The sequence below is a fragment of the Cynocephalus volans genome, chromosome Y (assembly GCF_027409185.1).
Source record: "Cynocephalus volans isolate mCynVol1 chromosome Y, mCynVol1.pri, whole genome shotgun sequence".
NCBI classification, from domain to species: Eukaryota; Metazoa; Chordata; class Mammalia; order Dermoptera; family Cynocephalidae; genus Cynocephalus; species Cynocephalus volans.
This window is the reverse complement of record NC_084479.1, coordinates 4318406-4337494: the sequence shown is the minus strand read 5'-3', so window position 1 is coordinate 4337494 and position 19089 is coordinate 4318406.

The following is a 19089-nucleotide window of genomic DNA, read 5'->3' as shown; positions in this document are numbered from 1 at the left end:
GTAGGCAGGAAGAGAGGGTGCTACTGCCCCTTTGTGGACAGTCACTGGGATGACAGAGCACTACTGACCCCGGGTGGACAGTAGGCAGGATGAGAGAGTGCTACTGCTCCCTTGAGGACAGCCAGGGGGGTTACAGAGCACTATTGCCCCTGGTGGGCAGCAGCTGGGATGACAGAGCACTATTACCCCTGGTGGACAGCGGCTGGGATGACAGAGCACTATTGCCCCCTGGTGGATGGTCGGCCGGATGACAGAGCGCTTCTGCCCCACGCTGGACGGTAAGCAGGATGAGAAAGTGCTGCTGCCCAATTGTGGACAGCTGCTGGGATTACAGAGCACTATTGCCCCTGGTGGATGGTCGGCCGGATGACAGAGCCCTGTTGCCCCATGGTGGACGGGAGGGTGACAAGTGCTACTGCCCACTGGTGGACGGCCACCATGATGACAGAGCGCTACTGTCCCCTGGTGGACAGCCACTGGGTCTGATCTCAGGCCTTGATTTCTTTTCCAAACCCGTTCTATCTTTGAGAATGAGTTCAATGCTATCAAATGGGATCCCTCTGGAACGTGGCTAGCATCCCGCTCTGAGGACATGACATTAAAGGTAAAGTTGGCATCTGCAGGGATGAGCTGTTTAACCCTAAACAGCCCCCAGTACTCAACGCAAGTCTCACATTCCCTGTTCCTTTGGGGGTTATCTATATTGAGTCCTCTTCCTTCCTCCGTAATTTGTCCCATTACTGACTGTCAGATTAGCTCTCGCCCAGTGAACTCTGATGTACCAGTCAAGGGTCCTGCTAGGAGTCCCAGCCCTTCCTGGGCAATGACCTGCAGTTTTTCCAGTGGGACACTCCAATGGCTTGTGTACGGTTCACAGCCAGCACTCTCTTGGCTCACTGGAGGGACATAGCTTGCTCATACTGTTACCACTGTGTTTTCTAGATCTGGAGCATGAAGCAGGACACGTGTGTGCACGACCTGAAAGCTCACAGCAAAGAGATATACACCCTCAACTGGAGTCCCACCGGGCCGCCCACCAGCATCCCCAACTCCAACATCATGCTGGCGAGGTAAAACACCACCCCTGCACAGCCCAGCCTCGGCTCCTGAACGCAGCCTGGCCCGCTGTCACTGAGTCAGCAGCACAGCAGCAGAACTTCCTCATACGCAGAGAGAACAGGACGTTTTGCTGGAGCACTGAACGTCGCAGCTCCCTTTTGAAGGGGCCGAGATAGAACTTTGAAGTGAGGCTGGGAGAAGGCACGTGTTGAGAGGGCTTCAGGCACTTGGCTTTGCTGAAGGTTTTCCTGACAGCAGAGAAAGGAAATGGAAAGAATCGCCTCGGACCTTGGGCTTGGTTTATTCGTTCAACTCAGGGCTTCCAGGGGCAGGAATTTCAAGCAGGGCTAAAGGTTCCCCCAGCCACAGCCAGACTTGACCTGACAGTTTATATAGTGGGTCCCCTAAGACACCAGCTTGGGCGGGAGTGGAGTGGCCAGCCAGTCACCGCCAGAATTGGGAAGAGGGGTTATAAGTGACAAAGGTGGCCTCCCCCAAACCACGTGGCTTTAGGCTTCATTCAAGAGCATTATTGTGCCCTGATGCTCGCCAGACCCCATTAAGAGTAGAACGTTCCACTCTCGTTATTACAGGAAGAACTTTTAGAAGAACAAGCTAAAGAGATTCTGAGACCCAATGCCGAGCTACTTAGGGGTCTGAAGACCAGGATCTGGACCCATGAAATGTGGATGTCCCCTTAGCCTACAAGAGAGGAGAGTTAAGGGGAATGTTTGGGTACCAGGAGGCAGCAGCGGGTTATTCTGCGTAGCTGCAGAGAGAGGGTAGTGACAGGCGGGCACACACCTCCTGTCAGGGGAGAACCCCTGCCACCTGCCTCTGGGGCAGCGGGAGCCAGCCGGCCGCGCCAGGAGCGAGCAGCTTGTGGAAAGTGCTCAGCCCAACCAAGCTTGTTTCTTAGAAAAGCCTGGAAAGAATCCCTGTATCAGCCGAGTGGTTGAACAGAATAACACAAAGGCCGTGATTCTCTTATTTCACGTAATTGTCCTAAAAGCCACTTTAATTACTACGATACAGCGCCGCTTGCTATAATCATGTATTGGTGAATCGGGGGGGTCCTTTTGTGTCACGTGTTACCCATTAGGAACCTAAATGACCCTTTAGTCAGCACACACGAGAAGGACAGTGTGGTACCAGCCCTGTAGAGAAAAAGAAAGGCAGATAGCAGGTTTGTGATAGGTACTTTATTTTAAATTTGAAAATAACTGAAATTTGCAGCTCTCAGCAGTGTGGTCGAATGTGTAGATGTGACTGTGTTTTAATTCCTGTTGGATTAAAAATTTTATAAATATTTATTCACTCTATTCTCTGTTTTTCCAAACCTGGCTATCTGCATTTGTTGGTAACAAGAGAAGTTTTTCAATGTAAGAGCATCTTAGAAAACTTGATAAATATTCCTCAAAAGTATTTACCCTTTATATCTTTAAACAAATGCAGAAACATAGGAACGTGGGTATCAATTTGCTTTCGTAATAACAGCACCAAAAGTTGTTTGTTTTGTGACGATGGCTTTGTTTTCACCGCATCTGAGTTGCATTTCAGGAGGAGAAGCTCACCGATCTGGACCTAGAAGCGGGGAGAGAGAGACAGCTCCTGTGAGGTGTGGCCCGTGTTGGAGGGACCTGTGCTAAACGCCCGCGTGCGCAGGTGATAACGTGTCCCCTCCGTCTCCGCAGTGCTTCGTTTGACTGCACGGTCCGGCTGTGGGATGTGGAGCGAGGGGCGTGTATCCACACGCTGACCAAACACCAGGAACCTGTCTACAGTGTCGCTTTTAGCCCCGACGGGAAGTACTTGGCCAGCGGCTCCTTTGACAAGTGTGTCCATGGCCGGAATACTCAGGTCATCTCTTGACCCTCGGGGTTGAGTCCTTTGCAAAGTAATGCCCGAGTAGCTGTGTTTGCAGTGACCTGGGCTCAGAAGAGCCAGCGGGGAACTGGCGCTCAGGAATGAGCTGCCGCCCCCCATGGAGAGCCCAGTCCTGGGCTGTCTGTCCGGCTCCGCCTGGCTGTGCCCTTGCCCGCGACAGACACCCAGGGCCACTCCCTCCCCGGGAAAGGTGTCTGCTTCTGCTGTCCTCGGGGCTCACAGCTCCAAGCAAGACATCTTGGAGACGTCCCTCCTTGGAGGAGCCACCACCTTCTTTTCCCCTTTATGAGCCGCTCCCCGCTGTCCCCGAGACCCGTGCAGCACCTGGGCGGGCAGAAGGGCTGCACCCCGTGTGGTAAGCGCTGGTCACTGTGCTTTCTCCGCAGAGTGGCAGTCTCGTCCACAGCTACTGAGGCACCGATGGCATCCTCGAGGTGTGCTGGAACGCTCGCGGGGTCAAAGTGGGCGCCAGCACCTCCGATGGCTCCGTAAGCAGTGCTCGAGTTGGCAGGGGCAAGCGTGGGGTCGGGACAAGCCGGGGTGGCACTCGGCAGGGCTCAGCTGGTGCGCGGGGACCGCTTGGGGTGGCCTCACATCTGAGAGTGGCCCTCGCTTCAGCCCTTGCAGAATGTCCTTCTGGTCATCATTTCCTGGATGAAATTGGGGTGCTCTGCCCCTCTGAGGACATTAGGCAATACCTGGAGGCCTGTTGGGCTGTCACTGCTTGGGGTTGGGGGGGCCCCTGGCATCTCCTGGGTGGAACCCAGAGATGCAGCACAACCTCCTCCCATGCACAGCACGGCATTGACCTCGAAGGCCAGGCTCCCCAAATGTTCTTGGAGGCCTTGCACTTAGGCCTAAGCTGCCACCTACCTCGCCACGTAGGCATCTGGCTGTGGTTCCTGCTGCTGCCACCGTCACTCTGCCACGTGGACCTTAGTCCTTGCCCTGGTGTTTCCCCCAGTGCTGTTTGCTTGAGTTTGGTTGGTCAGGTGTGCAGGCACTAGCCTGTTCTCGGAGCTTCTCTGACCTTCATGACTGTGTTCCAATGAAACTTTGCTCACAAAAATCGGTGGTTGGCCACCATCTACCGACCCCTGCTCTAAAGGCACGTTTGTGTCATCTCTCGAGATAACAGGCGCCTCTGTGTTTCCTTCCAGGGGTGTGTTTTAGATCTGCAGAAGTAAACACAAAATATTCTAGAAAAACTTAAGAGTTCTCGTGGACCAGCAGAGAACGTGTGGGGTCGTGGCCCTCTCCAGACACCATTCTGTCAGCTCCAAAACTGTACGAACTTGACTTGCGTTCGAGTGTACTTGGAAATCAACTCGTCCCTGGCCACAGGAGTCTATATGTTTTCGTAATCTTCATCAAGAAGTTCCAAAACCAACAAGCAAAATCAAAAGCATGCACACAGTCATATCAGAGGGGGAAGAGTGGTCTCCACCCAGGACATTCAGCCCAGGAAACAGGAAGCTAGACGTGCACGGTGTGGTTTCCATCCGGAGGAGGCTCTGATGGCAGAACGGAAAACAAGAGAAGAGGAAGCTGTGCCAAAAAAACAAAAACAAAAGACAAAACAAAGGAGCAAAATGCTGTGATAAACCAGAAGGGGAAACGTCCTCTCCTCGCGCTGGTGTTTTCTTTCCCCTGACAATTGGGACACTACAGCTGCTACGGCAAAGGATGTTCAAAGACCAGTTTGTACTCCCTGGCCTCCAGGCTTTCTTCCTCCCTTTCCCCAGGCCATCCGTGCCATGTGGAACACTGAGGTGGCCCTGTCACTTCTTTTCTTCACACCCTTGAGAACTCAGTTTCCTTAAAGAGTAGTGTGACCGTATAATTTGTCCTCCAAACCAGAGATCTTAGGAGTGTGAAATTATTTAGAAAATGAATTATGAGTGTGAAGTTAGTTAATTGTTGGGCTGGACAGCAGGCATAATATTGTGGGATTGTCCTGAGCAGATGGGGCCCTACAGTCACCCTAAGGAAAAGACCCTTGTGGGTGCACCTTCTCCTTGGTCTCCATGTACGGCACAGTGTTCCTCTGCCACAGGCTGTTCCTTTGTAGAACCGTGTTCCCTGTGTGTCCCCCTCTCCCTTGCCTGCCGAGTACCATCTGCCTTTGTCCCCCAGGGCTTAGCCTCGGGGTCTCGGGGCCCTGGTGGCCCTCAGGAACAGTCCTGTTCCTTTGTGCACCCAGCATGCTGAGCTGCCTGGTAGAACTCCCCTGCCCTTTGTATTTCCAGGCTGTTCGCACTGGAGCGCAAGCCCCTTGGGTGGGTTTTGTTTCTCCTGTGTGTTCTCACAGAGCCACCCTCTGGGCTCTGGCGTGTGCTCGTGCGCTTGGGGCACACGGGCCTCCTGTTCCCCGTGGAACCCCACCGTGGCTGAGGGGCTTCGTTTGTCTGCATTGACCCCCGTCCACTGCCACTCGCCAGAAAAATGTAGCAGATTTAGATAGAAGGAGTAGCTGTTGCATTAAAAATGCACAGGGAAGTGATTTCCATGTCCAGTTTTAAAAAGAGCTGTGGTTTTGGTGTTTTTATTTGCTGCCTATATTGTATGTGAATTCTTCATTTGCTTCCTTCCTAGTATGGAAGTTTTTCCCTTCAAGAAATATTGATGAGGGTGGCTGCTCATTTGTGGTATATGGCTGTGCTTTTATAGAAATGAAAAAGGCAAAGTGAGAGAAAGCAAAACGCATGGCCTCCCAGGCTCTGTGCTTTGCTTTCGGGGAAAGTCCCAGTCAGGTGGCCGGTCAGCAGGATGACAGAATCTTGCTCCCCCTGGAGGATGGCCAGCAGGATGACAGAACGCTAATGCCCCCACCAGCAGTCTCTGGCGGACGGTAGGCAGGATGAGAGAGTGCTACTGCCCACTTGTGTACAGCTGCTGGGATGACAGGGTGCTACAACCCCCTTGTGGACAGCCACTGGGATGATAGAGCACTATGGCCCCCTGGTGGATGGCAGGATGACAGAGCACTACTGCCCCCTGGTGGATGGTAGGCAGGAAGAGAGGGTGCTACTGCCCCCTTGTGGACAGTCACTGGGATGACAGAGCACTACTGACCCCTGGTGGACAGTAGGCAGGATGAGAGAGTGCTACTGCTCCCTTGAGGACAGCCAGGGGGGTTACAGAGCACTATTGCCCCTGGTGGATGGTCGGCCGGATGACAGAGCACTATTGCCCCCGGGTGGACAGCGGCTGGGATGACAGAGCACTATTGCCCCCTGGTGGATGGTCGGCTGGATGACAGAGCGCTTCTGCCCCCTGCTGGACGGTAAGCAGGATGAGAAAGCGCTGCTGCCCTCTTGTGGACAGCTGCTGGGATTACAGAGCACTATTGCCCCTGGTGGATGGTCGGCCGGATGACAGAGCCCTGTTGCCCCCTGGTGGACGGCAGGGTGACAGAGTGCTACTGCCCCCTGGTGGACGGCCACCATGATGACAGAGCGCTACTGTCCCCTGGTGGACAGCCACTGGGTCTGATCTCAGGCCTTGATTTCTTTTCCAAACCCGTTCTATCTTTCAGAATGAGGTCAATGCTATCAAATGGGATCCCTCTGGAACGTGGCTAGCATCCCGCTCTGAGGACATGACATTAAAGGTAAGGTTGGCATCTGCAGGGATGAGCTGTTTAACCCTAAACAGCCCCCAGTACTCAACGCAAGTCTCACATTCCCTGTTCCTTTGGGGGTTATCTGTATTGAGTCCTCTTCCTTCCTCCGTAATTTGTCCCATTACTGACTGTCAGATTAGCTCTCGCCCAGTGAACTCTGATGTCCCAGTCAAGGGTCCTGCTAGGAGTCCCAGCCCTTCCTGGGCAATGACCTGCAGTTTTTCCAGTGGGACACTCCAATGGCTTGTGTACGGTTCGCAGCCAGCACTCTCTTGGCTCACTGGAGGGACATAGCTTGCTCATATTGTTACCACTGTGTTTTCTAGATCTGGAGCATGAAGCAGGACACGTGTGTGCACGACCTGAAAGCTCACAGCAAAGAGATATACACCCTCAACTGGAGTCCCACCGGGCCGCCCACCAGCATCCCCAACTCCAACATCATGCTGGCGAGGTAAAACACCACCCCTGCACAGCCCAGCCTCGGCTCCTGAACGCAGCCTGGCCCGCTGTCACTGAGTCAGCAGCACAGCAGCAGAACTTCCTCATATGCAGAGAGAACAGGACGTTTTGCTGGAGCACTGAACGTCGCAGCTCCCTTTTGAAGGGGCCGAGATAGAACTTTGAAGTGAGGCTGGGAGAAGGCACGTGTTGAGAGGGCTTCAGGCACTTGGCTTTGCTGAAGGTTTTCCTGACAGCAGAGAAAGGAAATGGAAAGAGTTCACCTCGGACCTTGGGCTTGGTTTATTCGTTCAACTCAGGGCTTCCAGGGGCAGGAATTTCAAGCAGGGCTAAAGGTTCCCCCAGCCACAGCCAGACTTGACCTGACAGTTTATATAGTGGGTCCCCTAAGACACCAGCTTGGGCGGGAGTGGAGTGGCCAGCCAGTCACCGCCAGAATTGGGAAGAGGGGTTATAAGTGACAAAGGTGGCCTCCCCCAAACCACGTGGCTTTAGGCTTCATTCAAGAGCATTGTTGTGCCCTGATGCTCGCCAGACCCCATTAAGAGTAGAACGTTCCACTCTCGTTATTACAGGAAGAACTTTTAGAAGAACAAGCTAAAGAGATTCTGAGACCCAATGCCGAGCTACTTAGGGGTCTGAAGACCAGGATCTGGACCCATGAAATGTGGATGTCCCCTTAGCCTACAAGAGAGGAGAGTTAAGGGGAATGTTTGGGTACCAGGAGGCAGCAGCGGGTTATTCTGCGTAGCTGCAGAGAGAGGGTAGTGACAGGCGGGCACACACCTCCTGTCAGGGGAGAACCCCTGCCACCTGCCTCTGGGGCAGCGGGAGCCAGCCGGCCGCGCCAGGAGCGAGCAGCTTGTGGAAAGTGCTCAGCCCAACCAAGCTTGTTTCTTAGAAAAGCCTGGAAAGAATCCCTGTATCAGCCGAGTGGTTGAACAGAATAACACAAAGGCCGTGATTCTCTTATTTCACGTAATTGTCCTAAAAGCCACTTTAATTACTACGATACAGCGCCGCTTGCTATAATCATGTATTGGTGAATCGGGGGGGTCCTTTTGTGTCACGTGTTACCCATTAGGAACCTAAATGACCCTTTAGTCAGCACACACGAGAAGGACAGTGTGGTACCAGCCCTGTAGAGAAAAAGAAAGGCAGATAGCAGGTTTGTGATAGGTACTTTATTTTAAATTTGAAAATAACTGAAATTTGCAGCTCTCAGCAGTGTGGTCGAATGTGTAGATGTGACTGTGTTTTAATTCCTGTTGGATTAAAAATTTTATAAATATTTATTCACTCTATTCTCTGTTTTTCCAAACCTGGCTATCTGCATTTGTTGGTAACAAGAGAAGTTTTTCAATGTAAGAGCATCTTAGAAAACTTGATAAATATTCCTCAAAAGTATTTACCCTTTATATCTTTAAACAAATGCAGAAACATAGGAACGTGGGTATCAATTTGCTTTCGTAATAACAGCACCAAAAGTTGTTTGTTTTGTGACGATGGCTTTGTTTTCACCGCATCTGAGTTGCATTTCAGGAGGAGAAGCTCACCGATCTGGACCTAGAAGCGGGGAGAGAGAGACAGCTCCTGTGAGGTGTGGCCCGTGTTGGAGGGACCTGTGCTAAACGCCCGCGTGCGCAGGTGATAACGTGTCCCCTCCGTCTCCGCAGTGCTTCGTTTGACTGCACGGTCCGGCTGTGGGATGTGGAGCGAGGGGCGTGTATCCACACGCTGACCAAACACCAGGAACCTGTCTACAGTGTCGCTTTTAGCCCCGACGGGAAGTACTTGGCCAGCGGCTCCTTTGACAAGTGTGTCCATGGCCGGAATACTCAGGTCATCTCTTGACCCTCGGGGTTGAGTCCTTTGCAAAGTAATGCCCGAGTAGCTGTGTTTGCAGTGACCTGGGCTCAGAAGAGCCAGCGGGGAACTGGCGCTCAGGAATGAGCTGCCGCCCCCCATGGAGAGCCCAGTCCTGGGCTGTCTGTCCGGCTCCGCCTGGCTGTGCCCTTGCCCGCGACAGACACCCAGGGCCACTCCCTCCCCGGGAAAGGTGTCTGCTTCTGCTGTCCTCGGGGCTCACAGCTCCAAGCAAGACATCTTGGAGACGTCCCTCCTTGGAGGAGCCACCACCTTCTTTTCCCCTTTATGAGCCGCTCCCCGCTGTCCCCGAGACCCGTGCAGCACCTGGGCGGGCAGAAGGGCTGCACCCCGTGTGGTAAGCGCTGGTCACTGTGCTTTCTCCGCAGAGTGGCAGTCTCGTCCACAGCTACTGAGGCACCGATGGCATCCTCGAGGTGTGCTGGAACGCTCGCGGGGTCAAAGTGGGCGCCAGCACCTCCGATGGCTCCGTAAGCAGTGCTCGAGTTGGCAGGGGCAAGCGTGGGGTCGGGACAAGCCGGGGTGGCACTCGGCAGGGCTCAGCTGGTGCGCGGGGACCGCTTGGGGTGGCCTCACATCTGAGAGTGGCCCTCGCTTCAGCCCTTGCAGAATGTCCTTCTGGTCATCATTTCCTGGATGAAATTGGGGTGCTCTGCCCCTCTGAGGACATTAGGCAATACCTGGAGGCCTGTTGGGCTGTCACTGCTTGGGGTTGGGGGGGCCCCTGGCATCTCCTGGGTGGAACCCAGAGATGCAGCACAACCTCCTCCCATGCACAGCACGGCATTGACCTCGAAGGCCAGGCTCCCCAAATGTTCTTGGAGGCCTTGCACTTAGGCCTAAGCTGCCACCTACCTCGCCACGTAGGCATCTGGCTGTGGTTCCTGCTGCTGCCACCGTCACTCTGCCACGTGGACCTTAGTCCTTGCCCTGGTGTTTCCCCCAGTGCTGTTTGCTTGAGTTGGGTTGGTCAGGTGTGCAGGCACTAGCCTGTTCTCGGAGCTTCTCTGACCTTCATGACTGTGTTCCAATGAAACTTTGCTCACAAAAATCGGTGGTTGGCCACCATCTACCGACCCCTGCTCTAAAGGCACGTTTGTGTCATCTCTCGAGATAACAGGCGCCTCTGTGTTTCCTTCCAGGGGTGTGTTTTAGATCTGCAGAAGTAAACACAAAATATTCTAGAAAAACTTAAGAGTTCTCGTGGACCAGCAGAGAACGTGTGGGGTCGTGGCCCTCTCCAGACACCATTCTGTCAGCTCCAAAACTGTACGAACTTGACTTGCGTTCGAGTGTACTTGGAAATCAACTCGTCCCTGGCCACAGGAGTCTATATGTTTTCGTAATCTTCATCAAGAAGTTCCAAAACCAACAAGCAAAATCAAAAGCATGCACACAGTCATATCAGAGGGGGAAGAGTGGTCTCCACCCAGGACATTCAGCCCAGGAAACAGGAAGCTAGACGTGCACGGTGTGGTTTCCATCCGGAGGAGGCTCTGATGGCAGAACGGAAAACAAGAGAAGAGGAAGCTGTGCCAAAAAAACAAAAACAAAAGACAAAACAAAGGAGCAAAATGCTGTGATAAACCAGAAGGGGAAACGTCCTCTCCTCGCGCTGGTGTTTTCTTTCCCCTGACAATTGGGACACTACAGCTGCTACGGCAAAGGATGTTCAAAGACCAGTTTGTACTCCCTGGCCTCCAGGCTTTCTTCCTCCCTTTCCCCAGGCCATCCGTGCCATGTGGAACACTGAGGTGGCCCTGTCACTTCTTTTCTTCACACCCTTGAGAACTCAGTTTCCTTAAAGAGTAGTGTGACCGTATAATTTGTCCTCCAAACCAGAGATCTTAGGAGTGTGAAATTATTTAGAAAATGAATTATGAGTGTGAAGTTAGTTAATTGTTGGGCTGGACAGCAGGCATAATATTGTGGGATTGTCCTGAGCAGATGGGGCCCTACAGTCACCCTAAGGAAAAGACCCTTGTGGGTGCACCTTCTCCTTGGTCTCCATGTACGGCACAGTGTTCCTCTGCCACAGGCTGTTCCTTTGTAGAACCGTGTTCCCTGTGTGTCCCCCTCTCCCTTGCCTGCCGAGTACCATCTGCCTTTGTCCCCCAGGGCTTAGCCTCGGGGTCTCGGGGCCCTGGTGGCCCTCAGGAACAGTCCTGTTCCTTTGTGCACCCAGCATGCTGAGCTGCCTGGTAGAACTCCCCTGCTCTTTGTATTTCCAGGCTGTTCGCACTGGAGCGCAAGCCCCTTGGGTGGGTTTTGTTTCTCCTGTGTGTTCTCACAGAGCCACCCTCTGGGCTCTGGCGTGTGCTCGTGCGCTTGGGGCACACGGGCCTCCTGTTCCCCGTGGAACCCCACCGTGGCTGAGGGGCTTCGTTTGTCTGCATTGACCCCCGTCCACTGCCACTCGCCAGAAAAATGTAGCAGATTTAGATAGAAGGAGTAGCTGTTGCATTAAAAATGCACAGGGAAGTGATTTCCATGTCCAGTTTTAAAAAGAGCTGTGGTTTTGGTGTTTTTATTTGCTGCCTATATTGTATGTGAATTCTTCATTTGCTTCCTTCCTAGTATGGAAGTTTTTCCCTTCAAGAAATATTGATGAGGGTGGCTGCTCATTTGTGGTATATGGCTGTGCTTTTATAGAAATGAAAAAGGCAAAGTGAGAGAAAGCAAAACGCATGGCCTCCCAGGCTCTGTGCTTTGCTTTCGGGGAAAGTCCCAGTCAGGTGGCCGGTCAGCAGGATGACAGAATCTTGCTCCCCCTGGAGGATGGCCAGCAGGATGACAGAACGCTAATGCCCCCACCAGCAGTCTCTGGCGGACGGTAGGCAGGATGAGAGAGTGCTACTGCCCACTTGTGTACAGCTGCTGGGATGACAGGGTGCTACAACCCCCTTGTGGACAGCCACTGGGATGACAGAGCACTATGGCCCCCTGGTGGATGGCAGGATGACAGAGCACTACTGCCCCCTGGTGGATGGTAGGCAGGAAGAGAGGGTGCTACTGCCCCCTTGTGGACAGTCACTGGGATGACAGAGCACTACTGACCCCTGGTGGACAGTAGGCAGGATGAGAGAGTGCTACTGCTCCCTTGAGGACAGCCAGGGGGGTTACAGAGCACTATTGCCCCTGGTGGATGGTCGGCCGGATGACAGAGCACTATTGCCCCCGGGTGGACAGCGGCTGGGATGACAGAGCACTATTGCCCCCTGGTGGATGGTCGGCTGGATGACAGAGCGCTTCTGCCCCCTGCTGGACGGTAAGCAGGATGAGAAAGCGCTGCTGCCCACTTGTGGACAGCTGCTGGGATTACAGAGCACTATTGCCCCTGGTGGATGGTCGGCCGGATGACAGAGCCCTGTTGCCCCCTGGTGGACGGCAGGGTGACAGAGTGCTACTGCCCCCTGGTGGACGGCCACCATGATGACAGAGCGCTACTGTCCCCTGGTGGACAGCCACTGGGTCTGATCTCAGGCCTTGATTTCTTTTCCAAACCCGTTCTATCTTTCAGAATGAGGTCAATGCTATCAAATGGGATCCCTCTGGAACGTGGCTAGCATCCCGCTCTGAGGACATGACATTAAAGGTAAGGTTGGCATCTGCAGGGATGAGCTGTTTAACCCTAAACAGCCCCCAGTACTCAACGCAAGTCTCACATTCCCTGTTCCTTTGGGGGTTATCTGTATTGAGTCCTCTTCCTTCCTCCGTAATTTGTCCCATTACTGACTGTCAGATTAGCTCTCGCCCAGTGAACTCTGATGTCCCAGTCAAGGGTCCTGCTAGGAGTCCCAGCCCTTCCTGGGCAATGACCTGCAGTTTTTCCAGTGGGACACTCCAATGGCTTGTGTACGGTTCGCAGCCAGCACTCTCTTGGCTCACTGGAGGGACATAGCTTGCTCATATTGTTACCACTGTGTTTTCTAGATCTGGAGCATGAAGCAGGACACGTGTGTGCACGACCTGAAAGCTCACAGCAAAGAGATATACACCCTCAACTGGAGTCCCACCGGGCCGCCCACCAGCATCCCCAACTCCAACATCATGCTGGCGAGGTAAAACACCACCCCTGCACAGCCCAGCCTCGGCTCCTGAACGCAGCCTGGCCCGCTGTCACTGAGTCAGCAGCACAGCAGCAGAACTTCCTCATATGCAGAGAGAACAGGACGTTTTGCTGGAGCACTGAACGTCGCAGCTCCCTTTTGAAGGGGCCGAGATAGAACTTTGAAGTGAGGCTGGGCGAAGGCACGTGTTGAGAGGGCTTCAGGCACTTGGCTTTGCTGAAGGTTTTCCTGACAGCAGAGAAAGGAAATGGAAAGAGTTCACCTCGGACCTTGGGCTTGGTTTATTCGTTCAACTCAGGGCTTCCAGGGGCAGGAATTTCAAGCAGGGCTAAAGGTTCCCCCAGCCACAGCCAGACTTGACCTGACAGTTTATATAGTGGGTCCCCTAAGACACCAGCTTGGGCGGGAGTGGAGTGGCCAGCCAGTCACCGCCAGAATTGGGAAGAGGGGTTATAAGTGACAAAGGTGGCCTCCCCCAAACCACGTGGCTTTAGGCTTCATTCAAGAGCATTGTTGTGCCCTGATGCTCGCCAGACCCCATTAAGAGTAGAACGTTCCACTCTCGTTATTACAGGAAGAACTTTTAGAAGAACAAGCTAAAGAGATTCTGAGACCCAATGCCGAGCTACTTAGGGGTCTGAAGACCAGGATCTGGACCCATGAAATGTGGATGTCCCCTTAGCCTACAAGAGAGGAGAGTTAAGGGGAATGTTTGGGTACCAGGAGGCAGCAGCGGGTTATTCTGCGTAGCTGCAGAGAGAGGGTAGTGACAGGCGGGCACACACCTCCTGTCAGGGGAGAACCCCTGCCACCTGCCTCTGGGGCAGCGGGAGCCAGCCGGCCGCGCCAGGAGCGAGCAGCTTGTGGAAAGTGCTCAGCCCAACCAAGCTTGTTTCTTAGAAAAGCCTGGAAAGAATCCCTGTATCAGCCGAGTGGTTGAACAGAATAACACAAAGGCCGTGATTCTCTTATTTCACGTAATTGTCCTAAAAGCCACTTTAATTACTACGATACAGCGCCGCTTGCTATAATCATGTATTGGTGAATCGGGGGGGTCCTTTTGTGTCACGTGTTACCCATTAGGAACCTAAATGACCCTTTAGTCAGCACACACGAGAAGGACAGTGTGGTACCAGCCCTGTAGAGAAAAAGAAAGGCAGATAGCAGGTTTGTGATAGGTACTTTATTTTAAATTTGAAAATAACTGAAATTTGCAGCTCTCAGCAGTGTGGTCGAATGTGTAGATGTGACTGTGTTTTAATTCCTGTTGGATTAAAAATTTTATAAATATTTATTCACTCTATTCTCTGTTTTTCCAAACCTGGCTATCTGCATTTGTTGGTAACAAGAGAAGTTTTTCAATGTAAGAGCATCTTAGAAAACTTGATAAATATTCCACAAAAGTATTTACCCTTTATATCTTTAAACAAATGCAGAAACATAGGAACGTGGGTATCAATTTGCTTTCGTAATAACAGCACCAAAAGTTGTTTGTTTTGTGACGATGGCTTTGTTTTCACCGCATCTGAGTTGCATTTCAGGAGGAGAAGCTCACCGATCTGGACCTAGAAGCGGGGAGAGAGAGACAGCTCCTGTGAGGTGTGGCCCGTGTTGGAGGGACCTGTGCTAAACGCCCGCGTGCGCAGGTGATAACGTGTCCCCTCCGTCTCCGCAGTGCTTCGTTTGACTGCACGGTCCGGCTGTGGGATGTGGAGCGAGGGGCGTGTATCCACACGCTGACCAAACACCAGGAACCTGTCTACAGTGTCGCTTTTAGCCCCGACGGGAAGTACTTGGCCAGCGGCTCCTTTGACAAGTGTGTCCATGGCCGGAATACTCAGGTCATCTCTTGACCCTCGGGGTTGAGTCCTTTGCAAAGTAATGCCCGAGTAGCTGTGTTTGCAGTGACCTGGGCTCAGAAGAGCCAGCGGGGAACTGGCGCTCAGGAATGAGCTGCCGCCCCCCATGGAGAGCCCAGTCCTGGGCTGTCTGTCCGGCTCCGCCTGGCTGTGCCCTTGCCCGCGACAGACACCCAGGGCCACTCCCTCCCCGGGAAAGGTGTCTGCTTCTGCTGTCCTCGGGGCTCACAGCTCCAAGCAAGACATCTTGGAGACGTCCCTCCTTGGAGGAGCCACCACCTTCTTTTCCCCTTTATGAGCCGCTCCCCGCTGTCCCCGAGACCCGTGCAGCACCTGGGCGGGCAGAAGGGCTGCACCCCGTGTGGTAAGCGCTGGTCACTGTGCTTTCTCCGCAGAGTGGCAGTCTCGTCCACAGCTACTGAGGCACCGGTGGCATCCTCGAGGTGTGCTGGAACGCTCGCGGGGTCAAAGTGGGCGCCAGCACCTCCGATGGCTCCGTAAGCAGTGCTCGAGTTGGCAGGGGCAAGCGTGGGGTCGGGACAAGCCGGGGTGGCACTCGGCAGGGCTCAGCTGGTGCGCGGGGACCGCTTGGGGTGGCCTCACATCTGAGAGTGGCCCTCGCTTCAGCCCTTGCAGAATGTCCTTCTGGTCATCATTTCCTGGATGAAATTGGGGTGCTCTGCCCCTCTGAGGACATTAGGCAATACCTGGAGGCCTGTTGGGCTGTCACTGCTTGGGGTTGGGGGGGCCCCTGGCATCTCCTGGGTGGAACCCAGAGATGCAGCACAACCTCCTCCCATGCACAGCACGGCATTGACCTCGAAGGCCAGGCTCCCCAAATGTTCTTGGAGGCCTTGCACTTAGGCCTAAGCTGCCACCTACCTCGCCACGTAGGCATCTGGCTGTGGTTCCTGCTGCTGCCACCGTCACTCTGCCACGTGGACCTTAGTCCTTGCCCTGGTGTTTCCCCCAGTGCTGTTTGCTTGAGTTTGGTTGGTCAGGTGTGCAGGCACTAGCCTGTTCTCGGAGCTTCTCTGACCTTCATGACTGTGTTCCAATGAAACTTTGCTCACAAAAATCGGTGGTTGGCCACCATCTACCGACCCCTGCTCTAAAGGCACGTTTGTGTCATCTCTCGAGATAACAGGCGCCTCTGTCTTTCCTTCCAGGGGTGTGTTTTAGATCTGCAGAAGTAAACACAAAATATTCTAGAAAAACTCAAGAGTTCTCGTGGACCAGCAGAGAACGTGTGGGGTCGTGGCCCTCTCCAGACACCATTCTGTCAGCTCCAAAACTGTACGAACTTGACTTGCGTTCGAGTGTACTTGGAAATCAACTCGTCCCTGGCCACAGGAGTCTATATGTTTTCGTAATCTTCATCAAGAAGTTCCAAAACCAACAAGCAAAATCAAAAGCATGCACACAGTCATATCAGAGGGGGAAGAGTGGTCTCCACCCAGGACATTCAGCCCAGGAAACAGGAAGCTAGACGTGCACGGTGTGGTTTCCATCCGGAGGAGGCTCTGATGGCAGAACGGAAAACAAGAGAAGAGGAAGCTGTGCCAAAAAAACAAAAACAAAAGACAAAACAAAGGAGCAAAATGCTGTGATAAACCAGAAGGGGAAACGTCCTCTCCTCGCGCTGGTGTTTTCTTTCCCCTGACAATTGGGACACTACAGCTGCTACGGCAAAGGATGTTCAAAGACCAGTTTGTACTCCCTGGCCTCCAGGCTTTCTTCCTCCCTTTCCCCAGGCCATCCGTGCCATGTGGAACACTGAGGTGGCCCTGTCACTTCTTTTCTTCACACCCTTGAGAACTCAGTTTCCTTAAAGAGTAGTGTGACCGTATAATTTGTCCTCCAAACCAGAGATCTTAGGAGTGTGAAATTATTTAGAAAATGAATTATGAGTGTGAAGTTAGTTAATTGTTGGGCTGGACAGCAGGCATAATATTGTGGGATTGTCCTGAGCAGATGGGGCCCTACAGTCACCCTAAGGAAAAGACCCTTGTGGGTGCACCTTCTCCTTGGTCTCCATGTACGGCACAGTGTTCCTCTGCCACAGGCTGTTCCTTTGTAGAACCGTGTTCCCTGTGTGTCCCCCTCTCCCTTGCCTGCCGAGTACCATCTGCCTTTGTCCCCCAGGGCTTAGCCTCGGGGTCTCGGGGCCCTGGTGGCCCTCAGGAACAGTCCTGTTCCTTTGTGCACCCAGCATGCTGAGCTGCCTGGTAGAACTCCCCTGCCCTTTGTATTTCCAGGCTGTTCGCACTGGAGCGCAAGCCCCTTGGGTGGGTTTTGTTTCTCCTGTGTGTTCTCACAGAGCCACCCTCTGGGCTCTGGCGTGTGCTCGTGCGCTTGGGGCACACGGGCCTCCTGTTCCCCGTGGAACCCCACCGTGGCTGAGGGGCTTCGTTTGTCTGCATTGACCCCCGTCCACTGCCACTCGCCAGAAAAATGTAGCAGATTTAGATAGAAGGAGTAGCTGTTGCATTAAAAATGCACAGGGAAGTGATTTCCATGTCCAGTTTTAAAAAGAGCTGTGGTTTTGGTGTTTTTATTTGCTGCCTATATTGTATGTGAATTCTTCATTTGCTTCCTTCCTAGTATGGAAGTTTTTCCCTTCAAGAAATATTGATGAGGGTGGCTGCTCATTTGTGGTATATGGCTGTGCTTTTATAGAAATGAAAAAGGCAAAGTGAGAGAAAGCAAAACGCATGGCCTCCCAGGCTCTGTGCTTTGCTTTCGGGGAAAGTCCCAGTCAGGTGGCCGGTCAGCAGGATGACAGAATCTTGCTCCCCCTGGAGGATGGCCAGCAGGATGACAGAACGCTAATGCCCCCACCAGCAGTCTCTGGCGGACGGTAGGCAGGATGAGAGAGTGCTACTGCCCACTTGTGTACAGCTGCTGGGATGACAGGGTGCTACAACCCCCTTGTGGACAGCCACTGGGATGACAGAGCACTATGGCCCCCTGGTGGATGGCAGGATGACAGAGCACTACTGCCCCCTGGTGGATGGTAGGCAGGAAGAGAGGGTGCTACTGCCCCCTTGTGGACAGTCACTGGGATGACAGAGCACTACTGACCCCTGGTGGACAGTAGGCAGGATGAGAGAGTGCTACTGCTCCCTTGAGGACAGCCAGGGGGGTTACAGACCACTATTGCCCCTGGTGGATGGTCGGCCGGATGACAGAGCACTATTGCCCCCGGGTGGACAGCGGCTGGGATGACAGAGCACTATTGCCCCCTGGTGGATGGTCGGCCGGATGACAGAGCGCTTCTGCCCCCTGCTGGACGATAAGCAGGATGAGAAAGCGCTGCTGCCCACTTGTGGACAGCTGCTGGGATTACAGAGCACTATTGCCCCTGGTGGATGGTTGGCCGGATGACAGAGCCCTGTTGCCCCCTGGTGGACGGCAGGGTGACAGAGTGCTACTGCCCCCTGGTGGACGGCCACCATGATGACAGAGCGCTACTGTCCCCTGGTGGACAGCCACTGGGTCTGATCTCAGGCCTTGATTTCTTTTCCAAACCCGTTCTATCTTTCAGAATGAGGTCAATGCTATCAAATGGGATCCCTCTGGAACGTGGCTAGCATCCCGCTCTGAGGACATGACATTAAAGGTAAGGTTGGCATCTGCAGGGATGAGCTGTTTAACCCTAAACAGCCCCCAGTACTCAACGCAAGTCTCACATTCCCTGTTCCTTTGGGGGTTATCTGTATTGAGTCCTCTTCCTTCCTCCGTAATTTGTCCCATTACTGACTGTCAGATTAGCTCTCGCCCAGTGAACTCTGATGTCCCAGTCAAGGGTCCTGCTAGGAGTCCCAGCCCTTCCTGGGCAATGACCTGCAGTTTTTCCAGTGGGACACTCCAATGGCTTGTGTACGGTTCGCAGCCAGCACTCTCTTGGCTCACTGGAGGGACATAGCTTGCTCATATTGTTACCACTGTGTTTTCTAGATCTGGAGCATGAAGCAGGACACGTGTGTGCACGACCTGAAAGCTCACAGCAAAGAGATATACACCCTCAACTGGAGTCCCACCGGGCCGCCCACCAGCATCCCCAACTCCAACATCATGCTGGCGAGGTAAAACACCACCCCTGCACAGCCCAGCCTCGGCTCCTGAACGCAGCCTGGCCCGCTGTCACTGAGTCAGCAGCACAGCAGCAGAACTTCCTCATACGCAGAGAGAACAGGACGTTTTGCTGGAGCACTGAACGTCGCAGCTCCCTTTTGAA